This window comes from Lactuca serriola, chromosome 5 (assembly GCF_051521515.1).
Source record: "Lactuca serriola cultivar US96UC23 chromosome 5, Lser_US96UC23_V15, whole genome shotgun sequence".
NCBI classification, from domain to species: domain Eukaryota; kingdom Viridiplantae; phylum Streptophyta; class Magnoliopsida; order Asterales; family Asteraceae; genus Lactuca; species Lactuca serriola.
In genome coordinates this window covers 27,912,001-27,928,194 of record NC_136412.1, presented here as the reverse complement: position 1 = coordinate 27,928,194, position 16,194 = coordinate 27,912,001, and positions in this window count along the sequence as shown.

The following is a 16,194-nucleotide window of genomic DNA, read 5'->3' as shown; positions in this document are numbered from 1 at the left end:
AGGTTATTCGATCATAATGGACGAGTCGCAATCGAATCCCATCAATATTTCCAACAGCATCGGTTCAACCACGAAGATTCCCATCCTATACACCCATGATTATGAAGTCTGGGCGCATCACTTCGAAGACTATGTTATAGGATATGAGGATAATGGATACCTCATCTGGGAAGCAATTATCAATGGACCGTTTTCTCACTCTGCAACGTCAAGGATTATTAAAACTCAAAAGGAGTATAATGATCTACTGAAGGACGTTAAAGATATTGCGCAAGATGAAAAGGATAAATTCCAGTGCAATATCAAGGCGTTAAGATTGACCAGATTCGCCCTTCAGTCCGACACTTTCAGGTTGGTAAGCTCATCCACGACGGCAAAGGAAGTTTGGGATAGACTTCGTGAATTGTACTCTACAGACGAGGATCTTGAACACTCTATCCAAACCTTGCTCTTATCTGAGTTTGGAGAATTCAGGCAAGGAGCCGAAGAAACGGTGACCCAAACGTTCGATCGCTTCAATCATCTTCTCAGCAAGATGATCAAACATGACATCGAAAGGAAGCTTATCGACCAGAAGGTTACGTTTTTAAATGGTCTAAGGTCAGAGTGGAGAGCAGTGGTGTCTACAGTTAAAGCCCATGAGCAGTTTAAATCATATTCTTTGGCGAAACTGGTGGGTATTCTCAAGTCTCCGAAGAAGATTGTGCTGCAAGAAAAGAATGTTGTCTCAAGCCTAGGTTCGCTGGCCCTCCTGTCAAAAAGTAAAGCTGTGATGGAGGACGAAGACCTCAACTTGGAGGAGTATGACCTCACGTCTGAGGATTATGCTATGATGGTGTGTAACCCCAAGAGGTTCATTAAGAAGAGATTCCCCAGCAACAAAAACCGAAACTAGCCGGGGAGTTATAGTTCAAAAAAGGTTAACAATGAACCGAAGGTTGAAGAGCCCAAGAAGGAACCGAAGGCAGAAGGTGATTCTGGAGTAAGCTGTTACTACTGTGGAGGGAAAAACCATTATGCTAAGGATTGTGTCCTCAAAAAGATGGCTGAAAAGGATGAGGAAGCTTTGCTACATAAAAAGCTTGATGAGATGAGGAAGAAGAAATCTACCGCTAACCCTTCCATGAATGCTCTAATTGTGTAGGGTTCGGTTGCTGATGATGAGTTCGGTGGCGTGGAAGTTTGGTCAACCGACTCTGAAGATGATGAAGTGAGGAAGCCTTCTCATGGAAAGGCTTGTGTGGCTAAAGAGGAGAGCAGTGGAACAAGGTGCTTGATGGTGTATGAAGTATCTCAGATGAGGGGATACAACACTGATGGTGGAAGCAATGAACCGAAGGAGCAGCAGGACAAGTGCTTTACAGCCAAACCGCTCAGCGTGCAGTTCAACGAGCTCGATGAACTGATCAAGAAGGTACAATCGGTTTTTGTTTCATTTAAAGTACCACAAAGCTCATATGAGAAAGAACTAAAAAGTGTTAATTCACGAATCTCTCATCTAGATAGTAGTTTAACTCAAACTCGAGTCACCAATTCTAACCTAACTGATCAATTAAGCAGGGTATCTTCAAAGAGTGAGGAGCGGCGCATGTGGATCGAGTTGAAGGAGTCAGAATTAGTTAAAATAAAAGATGAAAACATTTACTTACAAAGAGACAATTTAAAGTTGTTAAAACAGCGAAATGTTTTTTGTTTAATTGCAAAATGTCTTTACACTAATATTACTCAGCTTCACTTGGATTGTGAGATAGGACAAAAGATTCATCGCATGATTTTGCCCTTCCTTGAGTTTAAGGAGGATGAAATTGATGCTGAAGCTTATAATTGTGAGATTGTGATATCATCTGATGACGTCAATCCGACCTATATGTATGGACTGGACAAAATAGAATCTTTCATTAAATCCAAGGACCATAAGGACATGCTTAAAAACCTTTTGGATGAAAATGATAGACTTAAACTAAGAACTGAAACCATACAAAAATTTGACTCTTTAAACGCCAACTTGAGCTCAGAAAACAAAATTGATGTTGAAAATGCATCTGAGCTTAACGAGGATGAAAATATGAGTGAAATTTTTGTAGAGGACACGGTTGACTGCTCAGAATTTGTGAAAAGTGAACCTGAAAACCACAAGAATCTAATTTCAGAAAATTCAGTGGAGTTCGCTCGATTGTCCCAACAAAAGTCCCCGATCTTAGCAGAAAAAGCCGTTGTATATCAAAAGGTTAGGACCACTCCAAATCAAGTGTACAAGGTCACAGGAGTAACCGAACATCAGACTGCTGAACTCACAACGATTGTAAACGAAGACAATGCTGATGGCTGCGATGAGTTCTTCTGGTCAGCTCCAATCGATAATGCAGATGAAACGGTAGGCTTATCAGAAAGGACCTCATGGATAAGTAAAGGTAGATACATACCAGAACCCTTGAACAAGCCAGATAATTTCGATGTGCCAAGTACCAGTGGTACGAAAGACATTCCTCATGAAAATGGCAGTTCGGCAAAAGAAGAAGTTCCCTGTAGTTCCTCAGTTCAAAGCGAAACTTCCACAGTTCAAAGTGAACCAGCCAAAGAGAAACCGAAAATGAAAGCCAATATCCATCATCAACCGAAGCAGATGAGGAATCAGAAACGTGAAAGGAACCAGAGATACAGGAAGAATCTCTCTGAGAGGAAACAATTCTGGCAATCCCAGAATGCATATTTCTCACATCAAGACAAGAATCTGAAGTTTGAGAATAATCCTGTCAAAAAGCATGAGAGCCACAACAACCGAAAGCAAAGGTTCGGTTCTGAGGATGACTCCAACCGAAAGCAAAGGTTCGGTTCTGAGGATGACTCCAACCGAAAGCAAAGGTTTGGTTCACAGGATGACTCCAACCAAAAGCAAAGGTTCGGTTCACAGAATGACTCCAACTGAAAGCAAAGGTTCGGTTCTGAGGATGACTCCAACCGAAAGCAAAGGTTCGGTTCTGAGGATGACTCCAACCGAAAGCAAGGGTTTGGTTCACAGGATGACTCCAACCGAAAGCAAAGGTTCGGTTCACAGAATGACTCCAACCGAAAGCATAGGTTCGGTTCTGAAATCAAACGAGATCAAAACTCTAAGGTCAGTCCCACCTATGATCAAAAGCAAAAGGGTCACCTAGAGTCTCTAGCCAAGAAGTCATCTCAACCTAAGTCCACTCCTTCTCACTCATCTAATTCTTCTAATTCTTCCAATTCATCTCCATCTCGCTCTAAAGATCAGTCAGTTTATTCTCAAAAATCTCATTCGTCAGCTGAACAAAAGGGCAAACAGAAGGTTTTTGAATCCAAACCAGAGTCTAAACCGAACGCACCTAATCCTAATAAAATCAAAGTTTTTACCATCAAAAAGAAAGATGAAACAACACTAATAAAACGAACATATCTTGTTGACATCTCTCTTACTATTCATGTACCTGTGAAAGGCTCACGAGGACCCAAGAAACTTTGGGTTCCTAAATCTGCTTAATTTTTGCAGGTTATAAGTGACGAGCAGTTTGACGAAGAATGGTACATCGATAATGGCTGCTCGCGTCACATGACAGAGAGGAAAGAAGAGCTCAGGGAATACAGGTCTCTTTCAAATGGTGGCAACGTCAAGTTTGGAAACAACTCTTTCGGCACCATAAAGGGATACAGAATGATTACCAATGGTGATTTCACTATAAGGATGGTGGCGTACGTGGAAGGACTACAACACAACCTCATTAGTGTATCTCAGCTTGTTGGAGGTACAGGTCTCAAAGTCGCATTCGACGATGAAGGTTCTGAAATCATTGAGAAGAAGACGAAGAAAGTAATTCTCAAATCAGAGCGTAAGGGTGAAATGTTTCCTCTAAACCTCAAACCCATCAAAGGAAACCCAGCTATATGCCTGTTATCAAAAGCACAATCTGACGAAAGCTGGTTGTGGCACCGAAGACTCTCTCATCTCAACTCTAAAGATATCAACAAACTTGTCACTGGAGGTCATGTTCTAGGTCTTCCATTGCTCAAGTTCGATAGAGATCATTTGTGTGCTGCATGCGAAATGGGGAAGCAGAGTCGTCAAAGTCATCCATCTATAATTAACACAAAAGTTGTTGAACCACTCGAATTACTTCATATTGATTTGTGTGGTCCATCATCTATAGAAAGCATCGGTGGTAGCAAGTATATTCTTGTTATTGTTGATGACTTTTCGCGATTTACATGGGTGTTCTTTCTAAAGCTCAAATCTGAAGTGACTCATAAGCTGAAAGTGTTCATCAAGCAGATTGAAGTACAGCTCAAGAAGGTCATTCGCAACATCAGGAGTGACAATGGTCTGGAATTCAAAAACAGAGAATTTGAAGAATTTCTTGCAGAAAAGTGAATAAGTCACAACTTATCAGCTCCCTACACACCTCAACAGAACGGGATTGTCGAAAGACGAAACCGATCTTTGTGTGAAGCTACCCGAACAATGCTAAGTTTCGCTTCCTTACCTCTTTATTTTTGGACTGATGCTATTTCTGCTGGTTGCTTTACACAGAACAAGTCATATCTCAGCAAGTGATTCACGCTCACACCATATGAGATTGTCAACAATAGGAAGCCCAATGTGAAATTTTTCCACGTGTTCGACTCACGGTGTTTCATCTTTAACTCTAAAGAACACCGCAACAAGTTCGATGTCAAAGCCGACGAGGGAATCTTTCTGGGCTACTCTCTCACTTCCAAAGCATACAGAGTCCTAAACAAGCGTTCGAGGAAAATCGAAGAGACCTATTACGTGACTTTTGATGATAGGTATGTCAAAAAGCTACAGGCCAAAGAAGACACAGCTGGGGAAATCTTTCCTCAAACTGGCCAAGTCACAGTCTCGATCGCTAATCTATTCGAGAAGTTTATGGAGCTATTTGACGAACCAGAGAAAGCTACTCTCTCAGAAGCAGGCGCAACAGACAACAAGGTAGACCATATGAAGCAAATTGTCGAAGAAGCTGCCAGGAGAATGAACGAAGGAGGATCGAATTCTGATGAACCTCCATCCAACGATACTTTAGTCGAGGGGGAGCCAAGCTCACATGTTGAGGGGGAGCCAAGCTCTCCAACTGCTACCGAAAGTACTTCTCCAACCGGAGGTACTCCTCAAGCCGAAAGTGCTTCACCATCCGAAGGTGCATCAACGCCCGAAAACCCAGCACCACAAGAGACCTCTGAACCTTAAGTTTCTCAAAGCATTCCATAAAGCTCATCTATCGAGGGGGAGCAAGCAGATATGTCATTAGACTACGAAAGCCAATCCGAGCCAGAAGAAATGATCAATGCTGAACTGGACCCAACCTTTGATCCAAACTACCCTCCTCTTACCAAATGGACCAGAGATCATCCTATCTCTCAACTGGTTGGTGATGTCTCCGAAAAGGTTCTGACCCGATCACAACTGAAGGAAAAACAGACATCCTTATTTTCCAAAGTTGAATTTTGCATGTTTAACTCATTCATATCAAAAGTTGAACCGAAGACAGTTAACACCGCTCTCAATCACTCCGATTGGGTTCAAGCGATGCAAGATGAACTGAACGAATTTGAAAGGAACAAAGTCTGGCGCCTCATTCCAACTCCTCCAGATGCCTCGGTTGTTGGTCTTAAATGGGTCTTTAGGAATAAAATGGACAAGGAAGGGAACGTTATAAGGAACAAAGCTCGCCTGGTTGTAAAAGGATATTGTCAGGAGGAAGGGATTGATTATGAAGAGACTTTCGCTCCTGTAGCTAGGCTGGAATCTTCAAGAATATTTCTTGCTTATGCTTCCCACAAAAACTTTGAAGTTTTCCAAATGGACGTCAAGTGTGCCTTTCTTAATGGAGAACTTGAAGAAACAGTGTATGTGGAGCAACCTCCTGGGTTCGTGAACGAAAAATATCCAAATCATTGCTACATTCTAGATAAAGTCATGTATGGACTCAAACAAGCTCCGAGAGCCTGGTATGAAACGCTAACTAAATTCTTAAAGATGTCCAAATTCAAACAAGGTTCGGTTGACACAACCTTCTTTCGCAAAAAGGAAGGTAACCACCTTATGATCGTTCAAATTTACGTCGATGATATCATCTTTGGCTCAACGAATCCCAGCCTAACAGCTGAATTCAGAAAGCTGATGGAGACTAAATTTGAAATGAGCTCAATGGGTCCTATTAACTTTTTCCTTGGTTTAAATATTAGACAGGGACCCGAAGGCATCTTTATCAATCAGGAAGCTTACACGAAGACTCTCCTAGCAAAGTTTGGAATGATGGGAGACTCCAAAGTCAAAGTCCCAATGGCATTCGGCACCAAGCTAACTTCATCCCTAGACAAACCGGCTGTTGATATCATGCTCTATCATCAAATGATAGGGTCACTGATGTATCTTACTGCTAGCAGGCCTGACATCATGTTTTCTGTGTGTTACTGTGCTAGATATCAGGCAAACCCACGCGAACCTCACATGCTTGCAGTAAAGAACATTTTACGATATCTCAAGCGAACTACCTCCTTAGGTCTATGGTATCCTTCCAACTCAGGCTTCTTCGTTCAAGCCTATTCAGATGCTGACCTTGGAGGATGTGGACTCGACAGAAAAAGCACCACTAGCGGCTGTCAAATCCTTGACGGGAAGTTGGTTAGCTGGCAATCCAAGAAACAAACGTGTGTGTCGTTGTCTACTGCCGAAGCTGAATACATAGCCGCTGCATCCTGCACCTCCCAAGTGATTTGGATCTAGAGTCAACTTCGAGACTATGGACTCAATATGAAGAAGATCCCACTATATTGTGACTCTGAAAGTGCAATTAGGATCTGTCATAACCCAGTGCAACACTCTAAAACCAAACATATAGCACTGAGGTATCACTTCATCAAAGATCATGTGGAAGATGGAAACGTTGAAGTACACTTTGTTCGAACCACTGATCCACTGGCTGACGTCTTTACCAAAGCTCTTCCTGAAGCATCATTCAAAAGAATTTTACAAGGGCTAGGTATGATGGAATCAGAGTCAGTACCTCAAACTACCTCTCAACCTCAAACGTAAGAAGCGAAATTGACCGAACGTTCAGGTTCGGTTAAACAATCTGACTCGCACATCACCACAAAGGTAGTTTTCTTGGTTGTATATTTCTTGTACAAAGTTGTTTTTCTTATTGTCAAAAGTATTTTCTGATTGCATGCCTCAATTCCTTGGTTTTCTAAAATTTTCCAAAACCGAAACCTACCGAAGGTTCGGGTTCGGTTTTCCAAAATTTTCTTTAACCGAAACCAACCGAACGCTCGGGTTCGGTTTTCCAAAATTTTCTTGAACTGAAACCAACCAAACGCTCGGGTTCGGTTTTCCAAAATTTTCTTAAACCGAAACCAACCGAACGCTCGGGTTCGGTTTTCCAAAATTTTCTTAAACCGAAACCAACCGAACGCTCGGGTTCGGTTTTCCAAAATTTTCTTAAACCGAAACCAACCGAACGCTCGGGTTCGGTTTTCCAAAATTTTCTTAAACCGAAACCAACCGAACGCTCAGGTTCGGTTTTTCAAAATTTTCTTAAACCGAAACCAACCAAACGCTCGGGTTCGGTTTTTCAAATTTTTCTCAACCGAAACCAACCGAACGTTCGGGTTCGGTTTTTCAAATTTTTCCAAAGTTTTTTTTACTTTTTCCAAGTCTTAATTTTTTTTTCCTTGCTTATTTTTTATTATTATTTTTTTATTTTCTTTTATTTTTTTTATATATATCAAAAACTCCCAAAAATATTTTTCTCTGTTAATTTTGTTTGTGTGTTCATTTGTTTATGGGGATATAATTGTTGGATTACTTAAGTGTCCCTAGAAGCATGCTGCTGTATGTGTCCCAAGCCTCATAAGATTTTGAATAATAGCCTTAGTGACTTGGTATAAACAAACCTTGTCTTCCCAATTAAGCTATCACATTTATTCTAATCGTGAGCTACCTCACTCTCTTCTCACATGAGATAAGAGTTTTCTGCTTGGTCCTTATTTTTGCAGCAGAGGTACTTTGCTTTCTTACACCATCTCCATTACATTTCTCCATTACATTCGTTTCATCAACGTAACCCTTGAGACTCTCAGAAATTACCCCTGAGGTTTATGGTTACACAACAACTCTGTTTATGATCTCAGGTTCGTGCCACTACGAGCTGAGTGAAACCCAAAATTCAACACCAAATCTGAATTGACGGTGAACAATAAATTTGCTCAAGTTTTCACCAAAGAATTGACGGATGTATCTTACTGAAATCTCAAATTTTTATTTTTGTGTGATTCCTATGAAATTGTTAAACACCATAACATTTCTTCCCTTGGGATCCAGTTTTTAATTTTTCGGAGATTTTATATTTTCCAGGCCAATTTAAAATTAATTCCTACCTACTTGTTCAACAGACTACACCGGTCTCACAAAGTACTTTGTTCACTTTCTTTCTTATTTCAAGATTAGAATTGTTGAATCAAAGCGAAAGCCACCCTTAAGTAGCCTAATTAAAAGAAGCCTTTCAACATTTATTAATAAATGTTTGATCGTCATTTAACGGGAAACCACATTAACACTTTAAGGTCTCTCTTGATCTTGAAGGAAGAGATTCGTGCCCGGGATCATCTGTTTCGTGTCATTATTGACATCACATTTATTCCTAAAAAGAGTTGCTTTATTTCTTTTCTTTTTACACTCTTAGCACAAAAATCTTTGATTTTCCAAAATTTTATTACTAATAATTACAGACTGTATTATTGCTTTGGTGGTAAATTATCGAGTTGTGGTCAAAAATCATCCACGTGGGAAATTAATTCAAAAGATGCCATTTCAAAGATAAGACGAAGGGTTGCTGACTCAGGCGGGAGATCAAAGGATTAAATTTCAAACGGCGGTTAAAAAGGGGACGCGTGCGAATTTGAAACGCCCATTCTTTTACTGACATAATGGACGCGTGTGTGAATTTCAAGCGGTTCCTCTCTGGCACTTAAAGGCGCGTGTGGATTTGAAACGGTTTGTTATGAAACGGCGCTTGTTGGGCGGCGTGTTCCTATGAATCTGACACTCTCTCTCCTACGTGATCATCGCATGCCTTAACTGTCACGCATCTGTCATTCCGGAAAACCTTTTCGTATTTCCATAGAAGATTTGAACCGATTTTTCTCTCTCCTTTCACCCACTATAAATGGCAGTCTACACTCCCATTTACCTCTTTACTGCATCCGAATTTTCAAGAGAGCAAAAACTCCCTAAAGCTTTCCTGTTCATCTTCTTCTTCCAACCTTCAACAATGGCAGAATCATCCTCAGTCCATGCCACATCACACATCCTTCCCATTCGCCCTCAACAGTGTTTGGTGATTGACCTAACCCCCCTGTCCTACGATTCTTATATGACTCCGATCATCGAGTGCCTGAAGTACTCACAGATCGCTCCAGCACTTTCTAGGGTTGAGTCTGTGCCCATGGAGATTCTATCGCAGGTGTATGCGACTGCACATTATGAGAAAGCAGTCGAGAGGGTGTTCTTCGCGGTTGCTGATCACAAGACCTCCATTTCTCGACAACGATTTGGCACACTGCTAGGGTTGGCTGCTGATCCTTCACGAATTAATCCGGAGACGATTTCAATTGGGCATCTTTACAACATGTTTTATAATATGAGGTACACGGAGGCGCTCACCTCCGTCGCGAAGTTTAAGAAATCCTGCTTGCCGCCTCAGTGGAACGGCATGTTTACAGTCCTCTTTAAGGGCTTATCTGAACGGAGCTCAGGATCCGATGGTTCTAGTCGACTGTTCTTGTCGATTATGTATGGCGTCTACAACGGAGTCAATCTTGACTATGGGTTGGTTCTCTGGCAACAACTCATCCAGAGCCTTTCTTCTTCTTCACGACACTCTGAGATGTCGTATGCCCGGTTCTGGACTCTCATTACAAAATGGGCGATGGATAAATTTGATGTTCCCACTGCTGCTGGTGCATCGATGTCTTCGATCGGTACTTTTCATACCACGAAGATCATCGTTTCTGATGAATCCAAGTTTTCTTTCATTGGCTCTATTCCGGAGACAATGTACGGCAATGTTCCATCCGACAGCAGGATCATCCGGACCATTAAAGAGTTCAAGGCGTCTGGTCCTAGGGTACTCACACAGGAAATGCTGAAGTCCATCCATGATGCTGACAAACCTGTAAATAGGGGCAAAAAGGCGGATAAAGGGAAGCAAGTGACCAAATCTCCTAAAGGTCCTTCTCCCAGGAAGAGGAAACAACCAAAAGCTGCACAGTCCCCACAGCCGAAGAGAAGGAAGACTCAACCGAAGCGAAAGCTTATCATCGCTTCCTCTTCGAGTGACTCAGAAGGCGAGAGTTCGGGTTCGGACGACTCTCAAAGAGGCGAAACCCGTCCCAGAGGCAACACCCCACCCCGTTCACCTACCCTAGACATGGAAATTCATGTCTCACCCATTCCCTCAACTCCTCAAACAATCCCTACTTCCATTCCTACCATAAACCCCACTACCACCATCCCTAAAACCTCTTTCCCTATACCACCACCAATTTTCACAGATACAACTACCACAACTGCAAAGGTTACAACCAACGTATCTGATACGGGGGTTCATACCGATGCAACCGAAACACCACCTGCAACCGAACCACCTCAAATCGAAACCCAGCATACAACCGAACCTACCCACACTCAACCACCACACGAAACTACCCCGACCAACACTCAACCTGAACCTACCCACACCACCACACCCCCAGCTTCACCACCCCCAACATCTCCAGATCATGCCTCTGATGGAGATAATCCTTTCCTTGGAGGGGAAAATATGACCTTCGATTCGGTCTACTTTAGTCCGTTTCAGGTTCAAAGTGACGATGAGGACGATGCTCCAGTAACAAAGAAGCATCTTAAGGAGCTAAACGAGAAGGTTGACTTGCTTCTTGCTTCATCCTCCAACACTCAGTCCTCTCTCTCTCTGAAGCCGCTCTTCAGAAGATTGTTGATGCCTTCTCCAGGGCTCAGCATGATTCTGTCGCTTCAGCCACAACCGCAATTGACGCCTCCACAAAAGCCTGTGAGGCTGCGACCGCAAAAGTCAATAAACTATTCACTGACGCCTCTTCCCTGTTGAAGTCCTTACAGGAGAGCGTTGATGCCACAAAGACAACGTTGGAACCAATCGTTCAACAATTGGCCACGTTTGTCTCAACGGAGTTGCAGTCGTTCGCTACCCTTCGCCAATCCATCAGCGACGACAACTCGGCCCTTCGTGCCTCCATTGACGAGCGCCTCGCTAAGCTTCAAGAGGATCTCGCTGCCGAAACTCGTTAATGGACGTTCTGGCAAGTAAAACCACCGCCCTCAAGGTCAAGAGCACTCAGCTTTCAAACTATCAGCAACAGATTGAAGCTCTTCGATCCGAATGGGAGGTTATCAAAACTTGTGTTTCGGATGTACACGCTGCCCTATCCAACATCCTGGAAGCACACGATCTGATTCTCAATCATTCGGTGAGGCGCACCCTTGCTGAAAAACTTACTCCTACCATGGACCTTCTCAGCAAAATCGAAGGCTTACCTAGTTTCGTGTCCAATCCGAAACAAGGGGGAGAAGTAAAGTCCGGATCGAAACCACCTCCTTCCTCCAAAGCTGCTCACACAACCGAACCACCTCCGACTGGTCAAACTTCGGGTTCGGGTGTGAAGGATAAAGGAAAGAACATAGCTGAGGAAGAAGATGAAGATGATAAAGAAACCATTGCTGACTTGCTTAAATGCAAAAACAGTCGCAATGTTGAAAATGACAATGTTCGTGTGGCGCGAGAAGCTGAAGAAGCCGAACGCAAGAAGAAAGAAGCCCACGATCTCCTCGAGAGACCAAGTCTAAGAATATTTCATCGGGGCCAAGTCTAAGAATATTTCATCGGGGCGACAACACATGCTTCGGGGGTTCCTCAGCAATATAAGTCAAATAAGGCAACCATGGGGGGGTGGAGTACAGCGAATGAACACCCAAGTTCATTAACACCAACAGGTGGCGAGCCTGCTAGTGTTCCATTTGACTGTCTAGAAAGGTCCGTGGTCGTCATCTAAACTCCGCTAGATGACTAAATCAAAACAACAACGAGGCCTCTCATCTGTTTATTACACACCAACTATCTACCCATGTTCTACCCAACATATTAGTAGATAAAAATATACATTTTTATACATAGTTCAAAACCTATATAGCATGCTTTAATCAATACATATTTCACATAACAGATGAGGCACACACACATAACACGTATTTCATAGAGGATAAATCAGATCTATGAGATAGAAGAGAGTGAATATACATTCACACATATAACAACAAAATATATACACATAGCACGTATTTTATATAAAATACTTCATAATAATGTGTTGGAAGAAAGTAACCACACACTCACTTGATCAAAAGATGATCGGACAGCACTACGGCTTGCAGATGTAGTGTTTCTCCGTAGATCTGGAAGATCTTTACAAAAACCGGGCTCCTCGCGGGCAGGGCTTCGGCTCGGGAATAACGCTCTTCGGGATCCTCGAGACTTCGGATCTTGCTTCGGGGCTCCAGAATGATATTGGGGCCTCGGGATATGATTGGCACGCAAAACGAGGCAAAACTTAGAGAGAAAGGAAGAAAATGGCAAAAGAAATCGGCTGCCCTCGCATGCCTTTTATAGGGGCTGAACCACGCGCATACGCTGGGCGTACGAGGCTACGCGGGGCGTACGCCTCGGATCGTCAGCTCTTACGTCATCGGAGGTACTCAAGTGCGAGGCTGGTTACGCTTCGATGTACGATGGGCGTACATACTTATTCTGGGCGTAACCTGGATATGTCCGGTGACTCCCCTTCGGATAATATCGGGATTAAAATTAAAATTTATTTATTAATTATTTAATAATCTTCAAAAACTGAAATCTTCTTCATACGAACTCCGTTTTCGACGTTCTATATATCCACGCGTAGGTGAGACTACGCTCTACAACATTCGTTTAGACTTTGTCGGCTAATTTTGAATTTATTTTTATTATTTAATTTTAGTAGGTCTGGACAGGAAAACTTCGTTATAAATTCATAACGTCTTCGTCCGACGTCCGTTCTCGCCTAACTTTTCATCGTTTCGCTACTAACAACGAGATCTTCGATTCTCGTTTAGATTGCTTCTGCTAAAAACCGCTCGATCTCAAATCGAGTATTCGGGCTGCATACCGCTTAAGTCGAAACTTCAGAAAATCATAACTTCCTCATACGAAGTCAGATTTGGGCGTTCTATATATATTCGGAAACCTCGTTTCGACCGCTACATCTTTATGCAAAGATATTGAGTTTAATTTACACTTAAATTTTGATGCTTATTTTATTATTAATTAATCAAATCACATAATACACAAATAATACACTCTTATTATTTCAAAACGGGTTACAAAGGTTAACCTAGACTATTACATTGCTAAAAATGGCAAGCCCAGAAACACGGGCGTTACAGTTCTCCCCACCTTAGGATGATTCCGTCCCCAGAATCACACATCAGCAAACAAATGCAGATAGCAACTCAACATGTCACTCTCTGTTTCCCAGGTGAGATTTGGCCCATTCGAATGTTTCCAACGGACAAGTACTAATTCGACCATCTTGCGTCGAAGCTTCTTAGTCTTTCGGTCAACAATTGCCTCTGGTTCTTTAATTAACCTCTTGTTTTCATCAATCCTTAATTCAGAAATTGGAATTATATCAGGAACTTCTCCCATGAACTTCCTCAAATAACACACATGAAAAGTGTTGTGAATTCCATTTAGTTCTTCGGGTAACTCGAGCTTGTAAGCTTGGTTCCCAATCCTCTGAAGAAATTTAAATGGTCGAATAAACCTTGGACTCAACTTTCCCCTTTTACCAAATCTTATAAGTCCCTTCCTCGGCGAGACTTTAAGTAAACCCGAATCTCCAACTTCAAAAGTCATCGGTCTTCGCTTCTTGTCTGCATAGCTCTTTTGACGATCTTGAGCTGCTAACATTCTTTCTCTGATTATTTTCAACTTTTCAGCGGTTTGATGGACCATCTCGGGACCCATAAACTGCTTTTCCCCAGCCTCAAGCCAACAAGACGGCGTACGACACTTCTGTTCGTACAAAGCTTGATAAGGTGTCATCTTTATGCTCGAGTGGAAGCTATTATTGTAGGAAAATTCTACCAAAGGTAAATGTTCATCCCAGTTACCTAGGAATTCTAGGGTGCATGCTCTCAACATATCTTCAAGTGTTTGTATCTTTCTTTCACTCTGACCATCAGTCTGTGGATGGTAGGCTGTACTTAAACACAACTTGGTACCCATTTCCTCTTGTAGACTTTTCCATAACCTTGAGGTGAAACGGCTATCACTATCCGATACAATCGTTAACGGAACACCGTGAAGCCTCACAATTTCCTTCACGTAAGAATTCGCAAGCTTATCCATAGAACATTTCTCCTTGGCCGCTATGAAATGTGCACTCTTAGTGAATCGATCAACGACCACCCAAATCATGTCATGACCACTTTTCGTTCTGGGTAGTTTAGTGACAAAATCCATAGCAATGTCTTCCCATTTACCCATAGGCATAGGTAAAGGCTCTAAACTCCCGTACGGTTTCTGATGTTGTGTCTTGACTCTCGCACAAGTCGCACACTCGGCCACATACTTTGCAACATCAAGATTCATCGTCGGCCACCAGTAGTAGGGTTTTAGGTCCCTATACATTTTAGTGCTGCCAGGATGAATTCAGTACATGGTTTTGTGAGCTTCTTCCATCAGAAGATCTCTTATTCCTCCCGAGTTAGGTACCCAAATACGATCTCGGAATACCTTCAGTCCATGGCCGTTTGTACTAAACACCAATGTTTTGCCCAAACGTTCCTCCTTTTGGTCATTCTGCTCAGAAGCTTCCTCTTGAGCTTTCTTTATACTTTCCACAATGGTCGAGACAACTTCTATTCTCAACGCTCTTGGCCTCTTCCTTTCAATATTGACTTTCCGACTGAGAGCATCAACAACAACATTAGCTTTACCAGGGTGGTAAAGTATCTCACAGTCATAGTCCTTAAGTAACTCTAGCCAGCGTCGTTGCCTCATATTTAACTCTTTCTAATTAAAGAGATATTGGAGACTCTTATGATCAGCGAAAAGTTTACACCTCGTGCCATAGAGGTAATGCCTCCATATTTTCAGAACAAAAACTACCACTACCAACTCAGAGTCATGAGTAGGGTAGTTCCTTTCATGCTCTTTCAGTTGTCGACATGCATACGTGATCACCTTATCTCTTTGGGTCAAAAGCCAACCCAATCCAACTCCAGACGCATCGCTATAAACAACGAAGTCTTCAACTCCATCATGTAGAGAAAGTATCGGTTCCTCGCATAACTTATTCTTTAGCTTCTCGAATGCTTCTTTGTGCTTATCACTCCAAGCATAAGTAGATCCTTTGTGGGTCAAAGCTGTTAATGGAGTAGCAATCGAAGAAAAGCCTTGGATAAACCTTCGGTAATATCCGGCTAATCCTAAAAAGCTTCGGATCTCCGTGGGACTTTTTGGTTGTTCCCACTTCATTACAGCCTCAATCTTTGCTGGATCAACCATTATCATTTCTTGGTTAACCACGTGACCCAAGAATTGGACTTCACGAATCCAAAAATCACATTTGGAGAACTTTGCATACAACTTCTCCTTCTTCAAGACTTCTAACACTTGTCGCAAGTGTCTGCCATGTTCTTCTTGGCTTTTCGAGTAAATCAGAATGTTGTCTATGAATACTATTATATCTTTATTTAGAAACGGATTACAAACCTTATTCATCAAATCCATGAACGTTGTTGGAGCATTGGTCAGTCCAAACGACATAACCAAGAACTCATAGTGTCCATATCGTGTTCTGAACGTAGTCTTCTCGATATCCTGCTCTCTCACTTTTAGCTGATGATATCCTGACCTTAGATCGATCTTCAAGATATAACTCTAACCTTGCAATTGATCAAACATGTCATCAATCCTCGGCAACAGATATCTATTCTTTATTTTTGCCTTGTTCAAATCTCTATAATCGATGCACATTGTCATACTTCCATCTTTCTTCTTCACGAATAACACCGGAGCTCCC